Raw genomic sequence first — 22469 nt, forward strand, 5'->3', positions numbered from 1 at the left:
TAAAGGCAGAAAGAACTTTACGTAAGCACTTTATTTTAGCTGGTAATTTTGATCTCACAGGGTAAATTTAGCCATTCTGGAACTACAACTCCTAAAGTTGTACAAGTAAGTAAACAAAATGTGATAGTTCACTACATGGAATGGAATGGGAACCAAATTCTTTATATTGAAAAAGGAAATTACAAATGAGCAAGTGGGAGAGGCTAAAATGACCCCTGTGGTGATGAGTTAGAATTGGAAATAAAAGATTGAGTTCTTGCTTATTTTAATATGCATAAATATAAGTAAATACAGAAATACATATAAACATTTGTGCATACGTACATGTAACTTTCTCTCTCTTTCCAGAAAAAGTAAACAAGCAATGACAGTTCTATAGCAATGAGCACCACTGTTGCTTATATCATGGATTCTAAATATGATTCTGCAATCATATTTAGAGAAATGACTGATTTCTTTGGTCATATTTGGAGAAATGACCGATCCTAGGGCCAGGGCAGGAAAAATACAAATGATTCTGGAACATCCTGTGGTGCTAGAAAGCAAGCAAGGGCTGATAAATAAATAAACATATAGATAAATACCTACGGCATATCAAAATGATCCAAGAGTTAGCCTGAAACCTCAAAAATCTCCTAAAGGCAACCCTGGAACAACTTGTGTAACAAAATAAACAATGTTATTACTGAATTACACCCATTAGATAAAATAAACACATGCCCATACTGATATAAGTAATCAAATAAATTAATCAATGAAGAAAGGAAAAAGCTTCTTTACAAATGGTGAATGTAGAAGAATGGCAGAAATAACAAGTCAACAGGTCTGAAAATACCTCCCCTAAATATTTATTAAGTATTATGGTAGTTTAAACATATGCCTGTAAATTCTTTGATACTCCTCTCTCCATGGTGGAGCCTGAGGGTAGGCTAGACTTATTAAGAAGCTTCTAATGAATAGAGCAGGAAAAGAGACAAAATGCAGCTTTCCAGTGGAGAAATCTGGCAGTCGCTAACTTAACCATGGTGTCAAAGTAAGCCATCTCCAATAATAAATCATGTTGATATCAAGTTTCTTTGACATATTAGAAAAAAGCTTTAAGTGGTATTCTTCACAAAATCTATACCTCAGTTGCGTTATGAGAACCACAGAAACCCACATCAAGGGCCATTCCACAAAATACCTTCTTCCAAAGTATATCGGTAATGAACAACAAGGGAAAACTGACAAACTGTCACAAACTGGAGGAAACTAAGGAGATAAGATGACTTAGTAATGTGATAACCTGGACTGGATCCTAGAAATGAAAAAAAATTAGTGGAAAATACAGGGAAATCCTAATGAAGTCTGTAACTTATTCCATAGTATTAAACAGATGGTAATTTTTTACTTTTAATAAATGTATGATGGTTATTCAAGATGTTAACATTAGGGGAAGCTAGATGAAGCATATATGAAAACTCTACAATCTTTGCAACTCTTCTTTAAAGATTTAATTATTAAAAAATTAAAAATAAAAAAACAGCTGCAACAATGGTCTATATGTTGAGAATTTCTAAAGATGCTGTTTACTTTGGAATTCAAGTAAAAACATTATAGTTGTTAAACCCTAGATTACTCTTGAAAAAGACAGTTTTATACACTTTAAACTGAAAGAGTATAGGAAAAATAATTTCACTCTTACAGCTAGGAAACAAAAGGGAACAAATACAAATAGGAGTAATTAATGAAATTTCTGCAAGGGGAATAAAGCACTCAATGTCCCTTCATTGCATAAAGGCAACATTCTCTAAATGTTAAAAAAAAACTCAACATTTTGATTGATAGGCCCTGTGACATCTGTCATACATCTTGACATTGTTACCCAACTTCTCCCTGGGACTGAATAACTATCAGGTGCCGGGTACCTCTAATAACCCTCAAACACTTTGCATGCCCCGGCGCATAACTGTCACCCTCAGACTCTTAATTGAGAAACATTCTTTCCTCCTTTGTGACATCACATCCACTAACCAAATGGGGTGGTGTGAGTATCTCTTGTAAAATAAAATTTCTCCTGATGGCCTCTTCCTGCACATTTCCTGAGGACGCCCTCGATCACAAGCAGGTTATAGCTATCTAAACCTTGACTTACCTGTACTCTTTACACAAATTGAAGGTCAAAGAAGTAGTCATACTTCTGGGCATAGATTAAACTGATTTTGTAATACTATTTAAGCTGAACCTATCAGTTTCAGACTAAACCCTCCAAATATCTGCCCAAACTTGCCCCATACCCTCTAAAACCAAGGCCTAACAAAGCACTAAAATCAATAGATGAAAACCTAATTGAGAAATGAATAATGAAACTTTGTACTATTCCTTGTAGTACTTCTCTAAATTTAAAAAAAAAGAAAAAGAAAAAAAAAACACAGGGCAGTGATATAAATTTGTTCAGAATCTCAGGAGTATAAATTGAATAATGATCTCCCACTTCTCCGTAGCAACAAATTCAAATATTATTTTATCTTTGGCGCATAATGAAATTGCATATTTTACAGCTGTAAATCTGTTTTCTGTTCCTTTAGCATCTGTTTAATTTAGAGTCATCTGTTTGCTTTCTTCTGAAAAATTCGATAACGTACACTGGTAATTATGACTTAGGGCTTATTGAGACATTGTCTTAATTTTTAAAAGTCTTTAACCAGGGCCTCAAGGAACTTACATTTCCCTATATTCTACCATACTTTGTGGTATTCTAAAGTTTAGCTGAGCTCTAGGACTGACTCCATCCATCTAATTACTTGTTTTATCTCTAATAGTCTATAAACTTTCTGATGGGAACTAAAATTTTTTCTCAAAGTAAAGTGTATCATCTGAAGCATAATATAACCCAAGGAGGTAAATTTCTCTTTTCTGAAAGATCATAACCATTCAGAATTTTTCTAGTTAGTAACCAGGAGATTTTAGAGACGATTCTTTGGGTCTCACTCACTATAGTCAACAATGGGTTTCCAAATGTATTCATTTTCTATGGCTAGATATTAAATTAGCACAGAGTTAGGTGCATAAACAACACACATTTATCACATCACAGTTTCTGTGGATGAGGAGTTTGGGTAAGGCTTAACTAGGTCCTTTGTTCAGGGTCTCACAAGCCGAAATCAAGGTATTAGCCACGTTGCAGTTCTCTTCTGGAGCTCAAAGTTCTCTTCCAAGCTCATTAATGTTGTTGGTAGAATTTAGTTACTTGTGGTTGTAGCATTGAGGTCCTCTCCTTTTAGAGTCTCTCCCTCTTTACTGGCAGCTTTCAATACAGCTGTTTCTCTTTAAGGCTAGTTAGAGATTCTTTTGCTTTTATGGCTTTCACCTGATTAAGTCAGTGCCCATCCAGAATAATGTCCCTTTTGAATCAAAGTCAACTAATTAGAGATCTCAGTTACAGCGGCAAAACCCTTTCACCTTTGCTGTGTTACATAATCCAATCACTCAAGTGACATTTATCATATTCAAAGATCCTACTTATATTCAAGGGAGAGGACTATACAAGAACATGCACATTTGGGCATTTTAGGAGTCATTTTCTTATTCTGTATGCCACGTTGACTTTCAGAAATTGACACAATACTGTATCACTTGACCAAATCTTTGTTAACCAAATCTCTTTATCTGAGAATTTATGCATATATAGGCATTTCATGCTTTAAAAATTAGCCCTTCAACAACCTCTCATTATGAGCCTGCATCATCATGAATCATGTTACCTATTCATACATAAAAGATCCGAACAAGTCAAATATCTCTTCCATCTCAACAAACCAGTATCACGCAACTATTTTTCTACTAACCCAATTTCAAAATCCTACTTTCCTGAGCTGAAAGCGGAAGTTGAAACTTGATGGAAGCTTCTACTAACAGTTTTACTTTCTACCTTAAACTTAATGGTTCCCTATTTTGCCAGTCTTTGCTGCCCTTTAAAAATATGCAATATTTCCTAACAAAGTAGGCTTACTTTCTAAAATTGAATTACTTTCTTCTTTCCATGTTTCTGTTCATCACTGTAATACTTTAAATACTATTAATCTTCTTCCATTAGAAGAGGGAAGCTCATGGCCCCCTAACCACTGCTTGCTAAATATCTAGTAGATTTATTAAAACACCCTAATAAATTGATTAAAGCATGCCCAGAAATCCAGATTTAATCTTGATTTCTTTGTAGGTCATATCCTAAGAATGAAATCAGAAAATATCAGGCAGAATACACTGGAACAAATTTTAACTCACCATTTTGACCCCTTTCCAGAGATGAAAATATTCTTAGATAACAGAATTGTTTCCATTCCCATAGCTTGCTGGATGAATAAAGGGAAGAAGGTTTATATATGCTAATAGTAGAAATGTTTTGGGATAGTTCATGATTTCAAAAAGCTTCAGAGAAAATAAAGATGCTTAATGTAAGTATCTTTGCAGTAAGATAATGTAATTATCTTACATCATCCGTAATTTAGAATGGTTAGCAGATTAAAGGTATTTTAATAACTCTAATGGTTCCTAAGAAGTTGACTATTATCAAGGTGGATATCAGTTCAAAAAGGGACATCATCAAAGCAAAAGAAAATGTCGATTGATCATTACACCAACGGGTAGTTCTCACCAAGATCTCTAACCCACAACACTCAGAGGCCACATCTTTGAAGAATTTCAAAGAGAATATTATACTATGCCAGTCTTTGGTTCCACAGTAAGAAAAATAGCATAATAAGCACAATGGAATTGTCACCAGAAAGTATAAACAAGATGAGTATAAACAAAATTTATTAACAACATGTAAACAAACACGTTTTTAAAAACTGGTATTTATGAAAACAGCCAATCAACGCAAATGTTACATACAATTTTTCAACAAGAGAAATAAAAGCTATAATATGAAAATCACCTCTGGCCCACTTAGAGTGGCTTCTGGTGGCCCCAAGTGAAATCTTTTTAAAAAGGTATGTGACATTACGCACACATGTAGGACAAACTGGCCTCTGTACTCAACGAACATTAGCGAGAAAATGAATTTCATTTCCTGTTGCTGGACTACTCTTGATGCATGGTGCCAAAGAATTATAATATTATCTGACAAACCCATAAGGGCATTTTGGCCAAAACCAGATCATTGAATGGTCCCCAACAACCAATTTCCAGATGGACGCACAAAAGCCCGCTGCCTATTATCCAAAAAGTGAACAGGGATATGTTACCATGTTAAACTGATACCCACCTTAAGGATAGTGGCTAACAATGTCAACTCGCATATATTTTGATCCGTCAGTTTCCCGTCTCAGTAAAAGATTAATATGCTTTCTTTGTATGTTTTACATAAATTGAATCATTTTTAAAAGCTTTACTAAATATGTAATATATGGAAGGTGTATTATTAACTGCTACAGGAAATACCTGTGGGAATAAGTTGCGTGTGTGTGCACATGTGTACACACATACATATGTGGTTAAATTTTAAAATTTCTTCCAAGCTATAGGTACATTTTCAAATGATTTTTATGTTTGTATGTAGTTCAAAATGTGGAATGATAAGATAAAGAAATGATACTTTAGGAAGCCAGACTTATCAGGTAATATAACAATTTAATGTTCAAACTCAATTGAAATCACTCTATTGAGTCTCCAACTACTAAATTAGTTAATGATTCTTTTTAACCTTTGGGATCTTGGTTTGATGGAAGTGAACATAAGTATTAAAATTCCTTAAATATTTCCAATATGAAGACATATTTAAATCATATATAAAATTCAAATAAAGGTCTGTCACCAGGAACATTAATAAGCATAATGTAACTGTCACCATAAAGTCTTAATAAACAAGTTGTAAACAAAATACAATTTTTAAAAACTGTTTTGATGACAATAGCTTATCAACTTGAATGTTACATACACTCTTTCAACAAGAGAAAAAAAAGCTGAACAAACTGAAATCAATGAATTTTCTTGGACCCATTAGAGAACTGAAGTCATAGAGCAAATCATCATCCTGAAATCTGGAGACAGGCAAATATAGAGGGTCATAACTGGAGTCTGCATATTTGGAGCAGAAGTTTCTGAAGCCATAAACTGGTGGTAACATTTATAAGGTAATTCTTCTGAACTGCTGAAGCTTTTTGATGAGGCTGAGTTTCAATCAGCACAAGGATAAGAAACTGAGAGGTGCCATTTATGGCGGCTTCCATACTTTTGTGGGTTTTTACTTCTAGGAACCCCACCAACTTATCATTGTGAAGAGGTAAGAGAGAAACCCTCATGGCTGTGACAGTGGGTAGAGAAAGTTACCATTTGAAATATTTGAAACCATTTTTATTTTATTTTTATAAAATAAATATTTTTATCTTAAAAAATATTGATTCTGTTAGTTATTTTATCCCCCCACTATCACATTCTTGTGACAATCACGTCTTTTAAATCTGTAAGCAATGTTATCTTTTAATATAATCTTTGAAATATAATCTTTGAAATCTCACAAAAACTTATATTTTATAATTCACCCTGAATAGCAAAGCCAAAAGAATAACCCACTATTTCTTATACTCAAATATGTTACAGATCAACCCAAAAGAAAAAAGAAACAAAACCAAAACCAAAAAAACACATATGCTTAGTGAGGAGCTAAAGTTACTCAAGCTCTCCAAATAAAACATACAAATTATTAGCATTAATTAATTATTATTTTTTTTTTTGAGATGGAGTCTTGCTCTGTTGCCTAGGCTGGAGTGCAGTGGTGCGATCTCGGCTCACTGCAACCTCCGCCTCCCGAGTTCAAGTGATTCTCCTGGCTCAGCCTTCCCTTGTAACTGGGATTACAGGTCTGTGCCACCACACCTGGCTAACTTTTGTATTTTTAGTACAGACGGGATTTCACCATGTTGGCCAGGCTGATCGCCAACTCCTGACATCCTGATCCACCCACCTCGGACTCCCAAAGTGCTGGGATTACAGTCATGAGCCACTGTGCTCGGACTAATTTAATATAATTATAACTTAAATGGCCACTTTGTCATTGACGATGATTGCTTGAGCACAGGGTGAGTGCCCCATAAGCTGTTGGGAGCTGTTTCTTCAGATCAATGTCTCCTCTCTGCATTGCCAGCTCCTACCTGTGCATCCCCCCCTATACACTGTGCATGATATATGTATATATCTTTAAAAAATATTTTCCACCACACATACTTCCTTTCATTAATCAGATAACAGGGAAGAACAACAACAAAATCTGGACAAGCCAATCACTCTCTCTTTGGGATATGATTTTTTTCCTTGTGCACGAAGTATTCAGCAACAACATAAGAAAGGGAAAAGAAGAACCATTTCTTGTGTATACTCCCTAAACACACAAGCCTAGTCCACTGGGTCGGACATAACTGTATTTATATGCCTACCTCCAGGCATGGTCTCTTGATGTTTCACTACTACTGGTTTCTGTGTCTAAGTTCTCACACTCTGCTTGACAAGTTCTTCTTCAAGGGGATAACAGGCTAGAACTGCAGCTCTGCAAGAAGTCATTCTTCCCAAGGCCACTTCTTCTCATCTTCTCTGTCTTCACGAGTTCTTTGAGCTCAATCTTCTGTGAGAAGAAGGCAATTTTCTTCATTTTCAGGATAGAAGATACTGTTAAGAGAATGAACAGAGTAGTCACAGACTGAGGGAAATATGCAAAATACAAAATAAATGACTTTGTTGTAAATCATACTTAACACTCAACAATAATAGTACAGACAACTCAATTAAAAAATGAGCGAAAGATCTGACAGACATGTCATCAAAGAACGTATACAGATGACAAATAAGCATAGGAAAATTTTATCAAGATATTTGTCATTAGGAAATTGCAAATTAAGACAAGATGCTACACACTTGTTAAAGAGGTTAAAATTTAAAAAATTGGAGAATACCAGTTATCTGGTAAGGATGCAGTGCAACAGGAACTCTCGTTCATTGCTAGTTTTGGAAGACTGCTTGGGAGTTTCTTACAAAGTTAGACATAGTCTTACCTCAACATCCAGAAATTATACTCTTGGATATTAATGCAACTGATTTGAAAACTTATGTCTACACAAAAACCTGCATGTCGATGTATATAGCAGCTTTATTCATAATTATCAGAAAGTGTAAGTCACAAGATGGCCTTCAGTATGCTAATGAATAAACAAACTACGACATATCAATACAATGGATACTGTTTAGTGATAAAGAGAAATGAACCATTAAGCAATGAAAAGACATGGATGAACCTTAAGTGCATAATTGTAGGTGAAAAAAGCCAGTCTGAAAAGCCTACATGGTATATCATTTCAGTTATATGAGATTTTAGAAAGGCAGTAAAAAGACCATTAAAAGCCTATTGTATGTTAGGAGTCTGGAGAAGCATAATTCTCCACTTCTTCCATGTGGGCTATGCAAGGTGACACCCTTTCAAAGGCTACAGTGTGGAAAACGGGAAGAGTAACTTTACATTAGAGAAATGGACAAATACTACCTAAGCCTGATGATGAAGGCCAGCATTAACTGTCACAAGGAATGTCGATAGCAGTTGCCTTGATATAATAAGAGGCACTTTAGCTTTGTGGCCTTCCAAATATGTATAAATTAGTCTAACCATTAAAAAAACCCCAAAAATCATCAAACGCTAATTGAGGGACATCCTACAAAATACCCTCCCAGTACTCCTCAAGATTGTCAAAGTCATTAAAAACAAGGAAAGGGCAAAACTGCCATAGCCAAAGAAGCTGAAAAAGACATGACTAATTGTAATGTGGTGTCCTGGATGGGACCTTGGAACCACAAACAGACATTAGGAAAAAATTAAGGAAATCTGACAAAAGGCATGGATTTAATAACGAGGTGTTAATATTGGTTCTTTCATTGTGAAACATGTATTATATAATGTAAGATGTTTCTAATAGGAGAAACTGGGTATGGAGATATATGGAAACTGTGCTATCTTTGCATTTTTTTCGGTAAATTAAAAGGGTTTTAAAAAACAAAGTTTATATTAAAAATATTTAAAATGTCATGACCATCTGCCTCTTCTGTCATATAGCCACACCTCCATGGCTAAGACATATAGGAGTAATTAAATGGTTCTTTTATTAAAGAAAGGAAGAAAGGAAATATCTCACAGTGTGATAGAGGAAGTCACTTTAAACTATGCACTTTTCCCTTTCAGAACCGTCCAATTCAAATGTTCTCTGACAGAATTTGTTTACATTATTAATTCTGAGAGTCTTGATAACTCTTATACTTGAGCCAAAATTAAAATGCCAGGAGAAGTATCCATTTCAAAGGAAAAAGGAAGTGGCTACCCACGTCGTTACGTAAAGACTTGTGCTCCTGAGAAAGAAGTGAACCAGACAGAAGATAAAATGCTAGATGAAAATTGATGATAATAATTGCTTGAGAAGGCTTAGAAAATAACTAGAAAATCACAGTGGGTACTTTCTGTTTTCCTTGCTTGCTGAAAGACAAATAGAAACAAAGTATCAGGTACAGATGCTTCTGATATGGGATCACACAATAACAACACTGCTTCAGACACACTCTAATGAAAGTCAGCTTTCTTTCAAATCATTTTTTTTAAAAATTATATCCTTTATTTCCTATTTGGTGTAAAAAAAGGAGTATGGATCTTTATACAGATAGAGTGAAGTGGAGATTTGCAAAACCATTGAAGTATTTTAAAGACTGTAAAATAATCATAATAACAATTATGTATTGAATAAGAATGGTAGTCACTGCCCTAAATATTTAACCTGGTTTATCGTATTTAACTTCCCAAACCACTGTATGAGGTAGACATTACTATTATCATTCCCATTTTACAAAAGAAAAAGCCATATCGATGATGCTTCAGATTGATGCTCAGATCACTTCTCTGCCTTCCGATCATAAGTACACAAGTTTACTTAGCCTAAAGAAACTTCTCCTAGTTGTCAATATGATTAAATTATATGAATATTATTTAATTTTCTCAAATTCTGAAAATAAGATATATTTAACTATGAAGATTTAATAAGGCAAAAGTATAAGGACAGATGAGTTACGTTTTCCATTAAAATACCAGTTTTTAAACTCAGAGTGTTGACACTCTAAAACAGTATTAAAAACAACATTTGGGAGGCTGACCGGGGAGGATTGCTTGAAGCTAGGAGTTCGAGACCAGCTTGGGTAGCATAGTAAGACTCCATCTTAACAAATACATTAAAAACCATTAGCGAGTGTCATGGTGCAAGCCTATAATCCCTGCTACTCAGGAGGCTGAGCTATGATCACACCACTTCTCTCTGGCCTAGGTGACAGAGCAAGACCATGTCCAAAAAAAAAAAAAAAAAAAGGAAACATAACAACAAAAGATAATACTGTTTCCCCAGTTTCAATTTCTATTATGTAAAAATCCTCATTTGCAGTTTTACAGTGCTATCTATATGGCTATCACCTTTTGATTAAATAGTTCTATTGTCTTTATGAACCCTCTCTGACTTGTATTTGGCATATATTGAGAACTCTTAAAATTCAGTAAAATATACAAAAAACAATACAAAATATAATATACAAAAACAGTACAAACTAGGCAAAATATTTCAGCAGACATTCCACCGAAGAATGTACATAAATGTCAAATATGCTTATCGAAGATACTCAGTATCATTAGTCATTAGTGAAATGCAAATTAAACTCAACTGGATACCACAACAAATCTCTTAGAGTGGCTAAAAATACTCAAAATACCAAGTGCTAGCAAGAACGCAGACAAACTGGAACATTCAAACACAGGTGTTAGGAAATAGTACAGCCCATTTGAACTATTTGACAGTTCCTTATACACTCACTATCAACCCAGCCACTCTACTTTTAGGTGTTTGCCCAACTAAAAACTTATGTTTATGCAAAAACCTGCATATCAATATTTATAGTAGCTTACACCTGTTGGCGCAAAAGTAATTGTGTTTTTTTTAAATGGCATTAATTTTAATGGTAAAAACTGCAATTACTTTTGCACCAAACTAATATAAAGCAATTTGGGGAGAATTGGCACCTTTACTATGTTGAATGTTCTATCAGTATTTGATTTAAAAAAATTTCCCTTATTAACATTTTGTAGTTTTCACCATGTCAATTCTGTACATGTTTTGTTATATTACTATCTAAGTAGTAAATTTTCTTTGGAATGATTGCAAATGGTAGTTGAGTTTTAATTTCAATTTCTAAATATTCCTTGTTTGCATACAAATTGTGATTAAGTTTTGTTTGTTGATCTTGTAACCTGCAGCCTTGGTGAACTCACTTACTGGTTCTAGAAGTATTTTATAATATATTTCTTGGGCTAGTCTACACACCCCTTGTTATGGCGAAGTCCCCCTTGCTGGTTGGTGCACAGGTACCTGGGTATTCCTGGATGTGGGAGTGGGGTTTCAGGATGAGCCTGGTGAGAGATTGCTTCTACTGGCCCCTCTATGTTTACTGGGTCTTGATTGATTCCTCTTGCTGGTGGAATCCTGCTTGGTATTATTGGAGGGACATGCACTTGATCCAAGGGAGGCTTAATCCTTTCTGAGCCACCTTCTTTTGCTAGATTATGGGCTGGGAAACACTAGGCCTGTGTGGTCTTCTGTTCGGTGGGGGAATATAAGACAAGCTGCCATTATAATTTGGCTTTCCTCCAGTCCTAGGATTCCAAATCAGTTTGTCTTCCTCTTCCCTGCTTAAAACGTTTCCCCTAAGGGTATACAAAAACCTTCATTTTCTGGATATTACCTGTAAGGGATAATTGGAAGGACAGCCGAGTTCAGGCAGGCTGATTTATTGTCAGTCCTGCTGGGCTACCTCCTGATAAAAGCAGAGGAGGCAGCCCTGCTTACAGACTATTGCAGGGCTTTATAGGGCGAGGAACAGGGTCAGGGTGGGGGAGCTGAGATAGGTGTGCAGGTGTCTTGACCGCATCCTGGAGATGTTTTCTGCGAGATTTGTTATGCGAGGTGAACAGACATGTTAACCGCATCATGTAACTGGACAGTTACTGGAGAAGTCAGTGAAGGGGGGTTTGTCTTTAGCCCTAGGGGAGCTGTGTGGATGTCACCAAGGACTGCATGGTAAGACCCATAGGAAGGGAGGGGGAACAGTCTGGTTGGGGTGACCCTAACATTACCTATCTCTACAAATTCCCTGTCATGTGCTCTAACAACAACAACAAAAAAAAAAAAAGACAACAGCCAGAGTTGACAGGCAAAGACAATTGCAGAGGGAGGCAAGACTATTGCAATAGGGGAGAGACACAAAATTTAACTCCCCTGAAACAAAAGAGGGGACAGTTTTTAATGACAAAGTACTAGAGAACTTTGCAGGGAGGTTGGTAAACATGATTCGGCCATCTGTGTTTGCTAATACGTGCTTATCTAAGTTAAGCTCCTACATTTCTATAGAGACTGGATAAAGGCACTCCATCTTTCTTGGTGAATATTTTCAAAAGGATGACTCTCAGGACCTGGAGAAAGACATTCCTAGTCTGTAAAACTTGCAAGAGAAGATTTACATCTCTAAGCTGCAGAGAAAGAATTTACAATTTTAACTTTTCTAAAGTAACTGCTCTAAGAAACGAGAGATCAAGGGCCTAGAGTCAGGAAGAAACTTGTCTAAACTTTAGTCAAGTTTAGGGGGATTTCTAAGGCTGCCTTGGTCAGTGCCAGATTACTTTAAATTTCCGGAATGCCATCTGCTAATTTGCACTTTCTTGTTTTTGCACATGTTGGTTTCTCGGTAAAATATCCTCTCCTCTTTGTTTTCCTGACAGTTTCCTTATTTTGTTTCAATAATCTGCTCAATCTTTACCTCTTCTGTGAAGTACACTCCTGGTTACTCCATATCAGTTGATAAGGCACATTTTGTACCACCTTTTTGAAGCATAAAGTTGACTTTCTTTAGAAAGCATATTCTGATGCTTTCAAAAAGACCCAGCCACCTCTTTCTGATCACTTTGTAAAACATAAAATGTCTTTTTGTTGCAGGACTTTTCATTAGTTCAGCTCAAGATGAGGTCCTTATCACACAGCTACGAATATTTAGGCTAGCGGACGATTTGAGGAGTGAGAAAAATGGAAAAAGGGGGAAACATAGACTCTCCACAAAGCCAGAGTCCCTGCTGGTGCGCTTCTCGCCTCGCAGTTTGAATCCCAGGTTCCACACAGGAAGAGGAGGGGCTAAGCTCCTCCCTGCTGCAAAACCCACAGGAACTTCCTGAGTTTCCACCCCAGTGCCCGGGAAAGCTGGAGTATTTCTGGGGAGTCCTTCCCACCTGTCTGCCTCATTTTTGTATAGGATTTACATAATTTCATTGTTTATACATCTTTCCTTCACTCTGTCTCTCACATATCTCTCTCTCCCCCTTTTTTTTTTTTTGGTTGAGACAGAGTCTCACCCTGTTGCCCAGGCTGGAGTGCAGTGGCTCGATCTCAGCTCACTGCAATCTCTGTCTCCTGGGTTCAAGCAATTCTTCTGTCTCACCCTCCCAAGGAACTGAAATTACAGGCACATGCTACCACATCTGGCTATTTTTTTTTTGTTTGTTTGTTTGTTTTTGAGACGGAGTCTCGCTCTGTCACCCAGGCTGGAGTGCAGTGGCCCGATCTCTGCTCACTGCAACCTCCGCCTCCCGGGTTCACGCCATTCTCCTGCCTCAGCCTCCCAAGTAGCTGGGACTACAGGCGCCTGCCACCATGCCTGGCTCATTTTTTTGTATTTTTAGTAGAGACGGGGTTTCACCGTGTTAGCCAGGATGGTCTCGATCTCCTGACCTCAAGTAATCTGCCCACTTCGGCCTCCCAAAGTGCTGGGATTATAGGCGTGAGCCACCGCTCCCAGCCTCTCTCATATATATCTATATATGAAACTCTGTCCCTACTCATGATATAAAGCTTGAAGCTAAATAAGCACTCAAAAATACTTTAAATTGAACAATTAAAGCAATTTTCACATTGTGTTAAAATTTTAATAATGTCTCTTCATTCTTGTCTCTGAATAACTTGAGTTCATTCATCTAATGGAAAAGGCCCTAGCACCTTGTCTGGCAGCTGCTTACTGATTATTTAATGAACAAATAGATGAGTAATAATAATTTATAAAGCAAAATTATTTTTCCAAAAAGGTAGCAATTTTGTATCAAAACTTGGAATGTCATATTAAAGTCTTTAAAAATTAAATTTACATAAGAGTTAAAAGCCTCAGTTTTTATGTTTAAAAGGTAACTATGTCTTTTTTCCTTCAACTATTAATTTTGTTTTTCACAAATGGCCAACTCTTTTTTTGAAATGACTCCTTTTCTCCTAGAATCAGAAATTGTACTTTGAAAATGTACTCTAGATTTAACAATTCAAATAGCTCACTAACACTGACAATTTTGATGTAAAAGAATGATTTTCTACTGGGAAATTTTATATTTGTGCATTTAAACTTCTCTTGACTATTTTTCCATGTACTTCAGAAAGCAATGAATTTTTTTTCAGCCTTCCACTTTTGTGTGTAGTTATCAAGTTTTAGCTAATCAAACTGCTGACTTTAAGCTTTATCTGTCTAATTTCCTCTTCCAATCTTCTTCAGCAGTTCACAGTCTTCATTTCTCATTTCAGGTAGAGTACAAAACATGTTCTCCCTGCAGTCTCACGAATTGTGAACAAAAACTGAAGTGAAAACTCCCAGTGCATAACTCGTCAATACTCCTGTGATCGTATAACCATCAGCAAGGAAACAAATTTGATTGAGCCCCCATCCAGTCCTCTTTGCGTGGAATCAGACCTCTTTCGCAGTGGAAAGGAGCAGGTAAAACAAATAAGCAGAGGCACAAAATCATCACCAAACCAGACTCACTGAAATGCTAACACTGGCATGTGCGCAGACATTTTCTATCCTAGACTTACTTCTAAACAGCAATGCCGACAAGCGTGAAAGGTGAAAAAATGTGGATAAATACATGTTTGGTTTATTGAACTAGGTCTTATCACATCCAAATTAAAAACAAAAGGCACATCTCAATTTCAAAATAACGTTCTGAATTTTAATTCTCAGATTCATTGAATTTCTTTTTGATTAAAAATTCAAACTCTCCTATCGAATATATCCTTGAGATAAATGTCTCCCAAACTGAGCACCAGATTCTCCCTTTTTCTTGTAGCCACATGAATCTATATATTTTCCCTACCAGAGTCTCCAAATATATTGTTGACAGAAACATAACTTTCTATTAACAAAAATTGTTTATGCATATCTACTAATTTCTTACATTGTATTTCCACCAACCAAATATAACCAAGATCACACACATATTCAATGTTACACCGAGAATACCTTAAAAGCTAATATTTTAAACTTTGTAATTAATTCTGTTTGTCTATATTTTCATTTAAAAAAAATCTCTCTGGTTAGTACCTACCATAATTTATACCCAGTCTCTCTCTGTCTCTGTCACACACACACACACACGCACACATACACACAGTGAGAGGGAGAGTGGGAGAGACTGTTTTGAATGTTTTGGTTAATTAACTATAATGTATTTTTCTCATTTGTATTTTATTTAAATTTTCATATTTACTTTCATTGAAATGAAATATTTTTCCACATTTATTTTTATTGAAATGACAATATATGAGGCCAGGCATGGTGGCTAACACCTGTAATACCAGCACTTTGGGAGGGCAAGGCAGGTAGATCACTTGAGGTCAGGAGTTCGAGACCAGCCTGATTAACATGGTGAAAACCATCTCTACTAAATATACAAAATTAGCTAGGTGTGATGGCACATACCTCTAATCCCAGCTACTCAAGAGGCTGAGGCAGGAGAATCATTTGAACCTGGGAGGCGGAGGTTGCAGTGAGCCAAGATCATGCCATTGTACTCCAGCCTGGGTGACAAGAGTGAAACTCTGTCTCAAAAAAGAAGAAGAAGAAAAAAAAAGGAATGACAATATATGAAGTTTTCCTGAATGGGGAGAAAGTATAATCAGAGAGTAAAGATGTAACAATTCTTGGTTTATAACTTCCAATATTAGGATCTAGCGGTAAGCTACTTCAGTCTATTTGGGCTGCTGTAACCAAGTCTGTATCCTCACATGGTAGAAAGGAAGGCCTCACAAGCTCCCTCAGGCCTCTTTTACAAAGACATTAATCCCATTCATGGGGCCACAGCCCATAGGACCCAATCACTCCCAAAGGTCACACCTCTTAATATTATCACATTGGGGTTTAAGTTTCAACATATGAATTTTGGGGGACACATACATTCAGACCATAGCATAAGCCAAGTAAGGATTTTGAATGATCTTTTAGGAAGCAGGACTATTTTTTCCCATCCTTCTTTTCCCCTTTGTCCAAACTAAATGAAAATTTTGCAGTGAAAAAAGGGGAAAGTCTGAGGAGGAAACCAAAGGGCTAGACACTAATGAGATCTGGGAAAGCAGTTCTTTCATCTCAAAATTAGCCACAGTATGGAACGATGAAAAGAAAGGATGTCAGGAATCAACGAATAGATAAGACTTATTGTGTGTTCATACCTGATCATCTAGGAAACCTAAAAATCTCCCCAAATCTCCTAGGGCCAAGAATGGATTTGGAACATCCTCACAGATAGGTCCCATGTGATTTGGTCAGATAAGAGGAGCAATCTCACATTTCCTTAACTGGCAGAGAGTGGAAGTTAAGGAACAGAAAGCAAATGGCTCTGAGGATGTTTTGTAATTGTGATTAGAAGAATCTAGAGAATAAATTAGATTGGACCATGAAGCTAGTGAGCAGAAGGGGGTCTGGGATAACAAGAAACTCTCTGCCTGAAAGGGTGGAGAATAGGATCCCAGCAGAGGACAGAGCACATCCACAGGCTGGGACTTTGCTCCTTCCTCACTATATATAGTGGTCATACAAACTTTTAGAAAAGAAAATTCTAGAGAGAAGTGAAAGAGAAGCTTCTTGAGCTCCCTAAATGTAAATTTGAGGTGACAAAAGAATACTGAAATAATTGAGTTTAACTTGAATTGCTTATGACTATCTAACATGAGGTGGAAAAGGAGCTTTTGTGATATGTTAAATCATAGAAAAGTCAAGAAGTTACATGCCTACCAAACTCTATTTAAAAAAAAAAAAAAAACTTTTAGGTGCAGGGGTACACGAGCAGGTTTGCTGTGCAGGTAAACACATGTCACAGGAGTTTGTTTTACAGAATATTTCATCGCCCAGGTATTAAGCCTAGTACCCAGTAGATATTTCTCCTAATCCTCTCCCTCCTCCTTTCCTCCATCCTTAAGGAGGCCCCAATGTCTATTGTTCCCTCTTTGTGTCCATATGTTCTCATCCTTAAGCTCCAACTTATAATTGAGAACATGCGGTATTTGGTTTTCTGTTTTTATGTTAGTTTGCTAAGGATGATGGCCTCCAGCTCCACCCATGCTCCTGCAAAAGACATTATCTCTTTCTTTTTTATGCCTGCACAGTATTCCATGGTGCACATGTACCACATTTTCTTTATCCAGTTTACCATTGATGGCATTTAGGTTAATTCTGTGTCTCTACTATTGTGAATAGCGCTGCAATGAACATAGGTGTGCTGTGTCTTTATAGGAGAATGATTTATATTCCTCTGGGGTATACCCAGTAATGTGATTGCTAGGTTGAACGGTGCTTCTGTTTTTAGCTCTTTGAGGAGTTGCCACATTGCTTTCCACAATAGTTGAACTAATTTACATTCCCACCAACAGTGTTCCCTTTTCTCTGCAACATCACCAGCGTCTGTTTTTTTTTGACTTTTTAATAATAGCCATTCTGACTGATGTGAGACGGTATCTCATTGTGTTTTTGATTTGCATTTCTCTAATGATCAGTCATATTGAGCTTTTTTTCATATGCCAAGTCTATTTTTAAATATCATTAGTGAATTAATTATGAAGTTTATTACCTTATATTTCTCTTTGATATACCAGCATTATTATGATATAATGCATATATCATAAAGTTTGTAGTTTCTCATTTTCTGATAATTTCAGTATCAGAAATCTCAAACAAAGCATTTTAATTTTAATCTCTATTTCTGCCATATTTACCATTTTATTTCTTTGTATTTTTATTTCTATTTTTTAATGCATAATCTTATAGTTCAAAACACTTGGGTTTTTCTAGTGTCGATTGCAATCATAATCTTAACTGATACAAATTTTAACGCTGATATTGCAGTTTAATTTTCTATAACCAAAACTCTTCTTTTTCAATTCATCTTATTATTTTTTCACTATGAGCCACATATCTGTTGTGATATTTATAAGTAATATATCAGAGCTTCATCCGCAGAGATTCTGACTCAGGTCTGGGGTTTCCCATCTTCTGCAGGAGATGCTGATGCACAGATGGAATTGAAAACCGCTGTTGTAGTTAACTTTTCAGGGTCTGTCAGTCTTTTGTCTAGTGAGTCTGTTCATCTGAAATGGGTACTTCAATTTGTCCCACAGCTAACTTTTCTGATATTATAATTAGATGCAAAAAGATGGGTTAAAAGAGATAGAAACAATTCTCTAGTCCCTTAGAAAGCTGTGAACTAAAGCAAAATTAATACTTTTAGTTCATATTACATTACTTGAATGGATAGAGAGAAAGAAAAATGGATACACAGATGATAGATAGATACATAATCAATAGAGATAAAGACATAGTACATATTGTTGTAACTGTGTTCATATATTAGAGGCATCAAAGCTATGAGGAGCGTGAGCTGCCAGTGCTATAAATTTTTTACCGAAATACCCTAGTTTTACAATTGAGGAGCCCTTGTTTGGAAAACCAGTCAACCTCCTTAGATAAGATCTCTCTGTTGTCAGTTCTCAAATAAAATAAAGTTATATAACAATAGAAGGGTCTACATATAATACACGATATGTCATTAGAAATGCATTGAATGCTTATCAAATTTCAAGGTACCTTCCCATGTGAAATTCAGAATTTATTGTTAGATTAAAATATGTAAATAAGAAAAACAACATAAACTCAATAAGCCCATGTATACACAGGACACTTTTGGGACACTATGAGGTTTGGGACCACAGGGAACCATTCTTGGAGATCTTCATCAAGTTAAAATGTTCTATCTTAAAGTAAACCTACTACCCCATTCATAGTGAATGTCTAGTAAGACTTTTTTGTTTGTTTATTTTGTTGTTTTTTGTTTTGCCTTTTGCTGCTTTCTGATACAGTTGAGGCTTAGGTATTTAGGAAGCAATATAAAAATTATCCATATTTACGAAATAGGCAAGTTAATCTGGTTGACTTAATCTATTTAGAAGTTTTGATTCAACAGATTCCCAGTGCTGCAGTCCTACCATTTACTCTTTCCTTCAAATACTTAACACAGTATTTCACTTCATTATTCATTTAGCAATTATTGGAAAGGCTGTGTGCCTCTGTAAATAGAAAGATGTAGACTTCTGAGTCAGCAATTTGGGGTTTGCTCCTGGATTACATGAATTGCTTATTTATGTGAAGGCTTAGTTTATTCATTTGAAAAATGGGCACTTCTCTGACAAGTTTGCTTATGAGAATTATGTTTGCACTGGTAGAAACATAAAAAGTATGCCTCAAATATTAACTAAATAGAGTGACCATACAATTTACTGTCCAATCTGGATACTTTTGAGAACAAAAGGAAGTCAATTTTAATAAGTACACTGGGACAACGGTTACAAATCACAACAGCCCAGGGCAAAATTGGGATTCAGGTCAATCTAATAAATAATGGCATTGTAGACCCTCAATAACAGCAATTCAGTCTCTTTCACTGTATCCCTCTGAGAGTAGATAGTTGAAATCCAGCAATCAACTTTCATTGTGGAAATTCTGTCTCTATAATATTAATGTAATTTCGACTTGAATTCCCAAATAAAAGCAAAAAGTGAAAGAAGTTTTTGAGCAGTTTTCTTTAACATGTAGAACAAAGAAAAGTGACTAAATAAGATTTTGAAATGTCAAAAAATATTATTTTTAATTTATCTTAATTTTTACTTAACGAAGATAAATTTGTTACTTATTTGACATTTTTTTGAAACAACATTTTATGAAGTTTACTACTTTAGCAGAATATACCATTTCCTAAATTTACTTCGTTTATGTTCTATTACCACTGTAAACTTCCCCCCTCACTCCTCCCCTGCCCTGGCAACTCATTATAACTTTAAAACGTTATTTTATTTTATTGACAAAACATTGCAGTAAAAAACTACCTATGTATTTGTTCTAAGTTGCTCCCACTTGTATTTGAATGGCAAGGATAAGATAAAGCCTCCTAAACGGTACTATTTTTTTTCATTGTTATTCCACATTACAACTAAAATTTACCTTCTATTGAAGCATAAAGTTCATGTCATGTCACCAAAAAGACATGGGCATGATATCCTTATATATTTTTTTCAACTATGCTCATATCACTAAGTGCTATCCTAGGAGGAAAAAATGATTTGGAGAGTGATCTTGTTCAGTTTAAAAGAGCATTTTTATGCCAATATAGAACAATGAGAATTTATCATCTATGATAATATTTTAAATATAATGAGTTCCTCTCATTCCAGAAGAATGTGACTTTCCTGAACAACAGGAGCAAGAATCAATGCCAGATTCTCTCCTCTAAAAATAATCAATTTGTTACTACAGGTAAATTAATTTCACTGTTTTTCACTTCTTAGTACAAGGGGGTTTTAATTTCTATTATAAAAAAACACATTTTAAATAGATGTCATGCCGTACACATTGGTACTTACTTGTTGCATTATGTACAGAACCAGTAAAATCTTTTTTTTCTGAGAACCAGTAAAATCTTTACTCACAATTTGCAAATAATTTCCATAGAGCCTTCTTCCTCAATGAAAGAGGTCACTAATTCCTTCACTTCACATCCTAAAGCTAGAATGAACTGTGTCAAGCCGTTAGCCATCTAGGCCACCAAAGAGAGTTATGGAAATGATGATGTATTCATTTATAAACACTCCTAGCTATTTTTGCAGCTATCATCAATTTTCCATTCTATTTTTAAAAATCATATTACTTTGATATATTTCTAAAGATTCTTACTGTTGAATCCTAAGTTATTTTACTCTTTTTTAGTTGTCAAAGTTCAAAAACATCTGACTTTTATATTGTGAAAAATAACCTTTTATAAACCTAAACATCTGTAGTCAAACCAGGCCATCTCTCCCATTTTATCAGGTGATTTCTCAACCAGAATTTCTATACCAAAAACTACAGTATTCTTTAAGGTTTTCAAACAGATCATATTTCCTTTCCTCTGAATGTCTTCGTACATGCTGCTACCTCATTTCTTTACGTACCCTATTCACCTGGCTAGTTCCTAAGCATTTCAAATTTCAGAATATTTTTTTTTTTCTCAGAAAGCATTTTCTGAGCCTCGGATTGAAGCAGTTCCTATTCCTTATCCAAATCACATTTTATACTTTTTCATATAAGAAGGATCTCAGAATAGCAACTAATTAGTGCCTGCCACACCACTTGAATAAGGTATTAAAACATTATGACAAATTGCAATGTTAAAAGCCAGGAGTAAAAGAAGCAAGTGATACAGGTTAGGGCAAGTTTTTCAGAAATTAATGATATTTCATTGTTCGTAGTCCAACAAAAGTGTGGTGGCAGCTGCATGGTCTTGTGCAATAATAGATATTAGAGATGATGAAAGATTTTCATGACTGCAGCTGAAGAATATGAGGAAATATTCTGACTAGCTATATCTGAAAAGACACTGGGGACAATGATTATTTGAAGGATCTCTAAATATAAATGAACATTTCAGCATGTGGATATGGCCACAAGGAAAATTCAAAGTGGAGATAACAAATAAGAAGGAAGATTTAAATATTAAAAAACCAAGAAATTTTGGGGCGGGGCAAGAAGTCTACTAGGTAGAATGAATTATGTGGAAGATATGAAACTAAAGAATTTGGGGAAGTTAACTAAGGATGGAACAGAGAGAAATGGAATGGGAATGTGAAAATACTGTTCCTAAGTCCAGTAATGCCACCCTAAACCAAAATATTAGAGAAGTAGATGAGCAATTAAGAAGACTTGAGAGTGAAGGGATGCATGGTGGATTTCTTAAGGTTTTATTTGTAATATCATTTTTATGAAGGAGGAGGAAAAACTTCTGTATAGACAGAAGTGCTCTACGTTTCTCTCCTTTTTTAAATATTCAGACTTTGCTTAGGTTTCATAAAATAATGTTTTCATAAAATGTACAGCAAAACAAAGATAAACGTATACTACTCAGATGACCTTGTTTTAAGACATGCTTGTACCAAATATGAATTACAAGATGATCATGAGATCATCTGAATACCTTGACTGGGGCTCAGGATAAGAAAACAGGGGATTGTTGGTATAATGTTTTATTAGGGCTGCCATTACAATCACCAGAA

General features: G+C 35.5%; 1 protein-coding gene across 7 annotated transcripts in view; it reads left to right on the plus strand.

The window, feature by feature from the left end:
- The first annotated feature begins 1994 nt into the window (after window positions 1–1994).
- ADAM29 (ADAM metallopeptidase domain 29) overlaps window positions 1995–22469 on the plus strand; it is a 105209-nt gene continuing 84734 nt past the window's right edge. For 2 of the 7 annotated variants that reach the window (XR_008524880.1, XR_008524881.1), the window contains exons 1-3: window positions 2011–2107; window positions 5984–6113; window positions 14649–14838. The gene's annotated coding sequence lies outside the window, so the exon portion shown is untranslated. Of the gene's footprint in view, window positions 2108–5983; window positions 6114–14648; window positions 14839–22469 lie in introns of all 7 variants that reach the window. The other 5 variants (XR_008524883.1, XM_054554735.1, XM_054554736.1 and 2 more) reach the window with 4 other exon arrangements.

This window comes from Pongo abelii, chromosome 3 (assembly GCF_028885655.2).
Source record: "Pongo abelii isolate AG06213 chromosome 3, NHGRI_mPonAbe1-v2.0_pri, whole genome shotgun sequence".
Taxonomy (NCBI): domain Eukaryota; kingdom Metazoa; phylum Chordata; class Mammalia; order Primates; family Hominidae; genus Pongo; species Pongo abelii.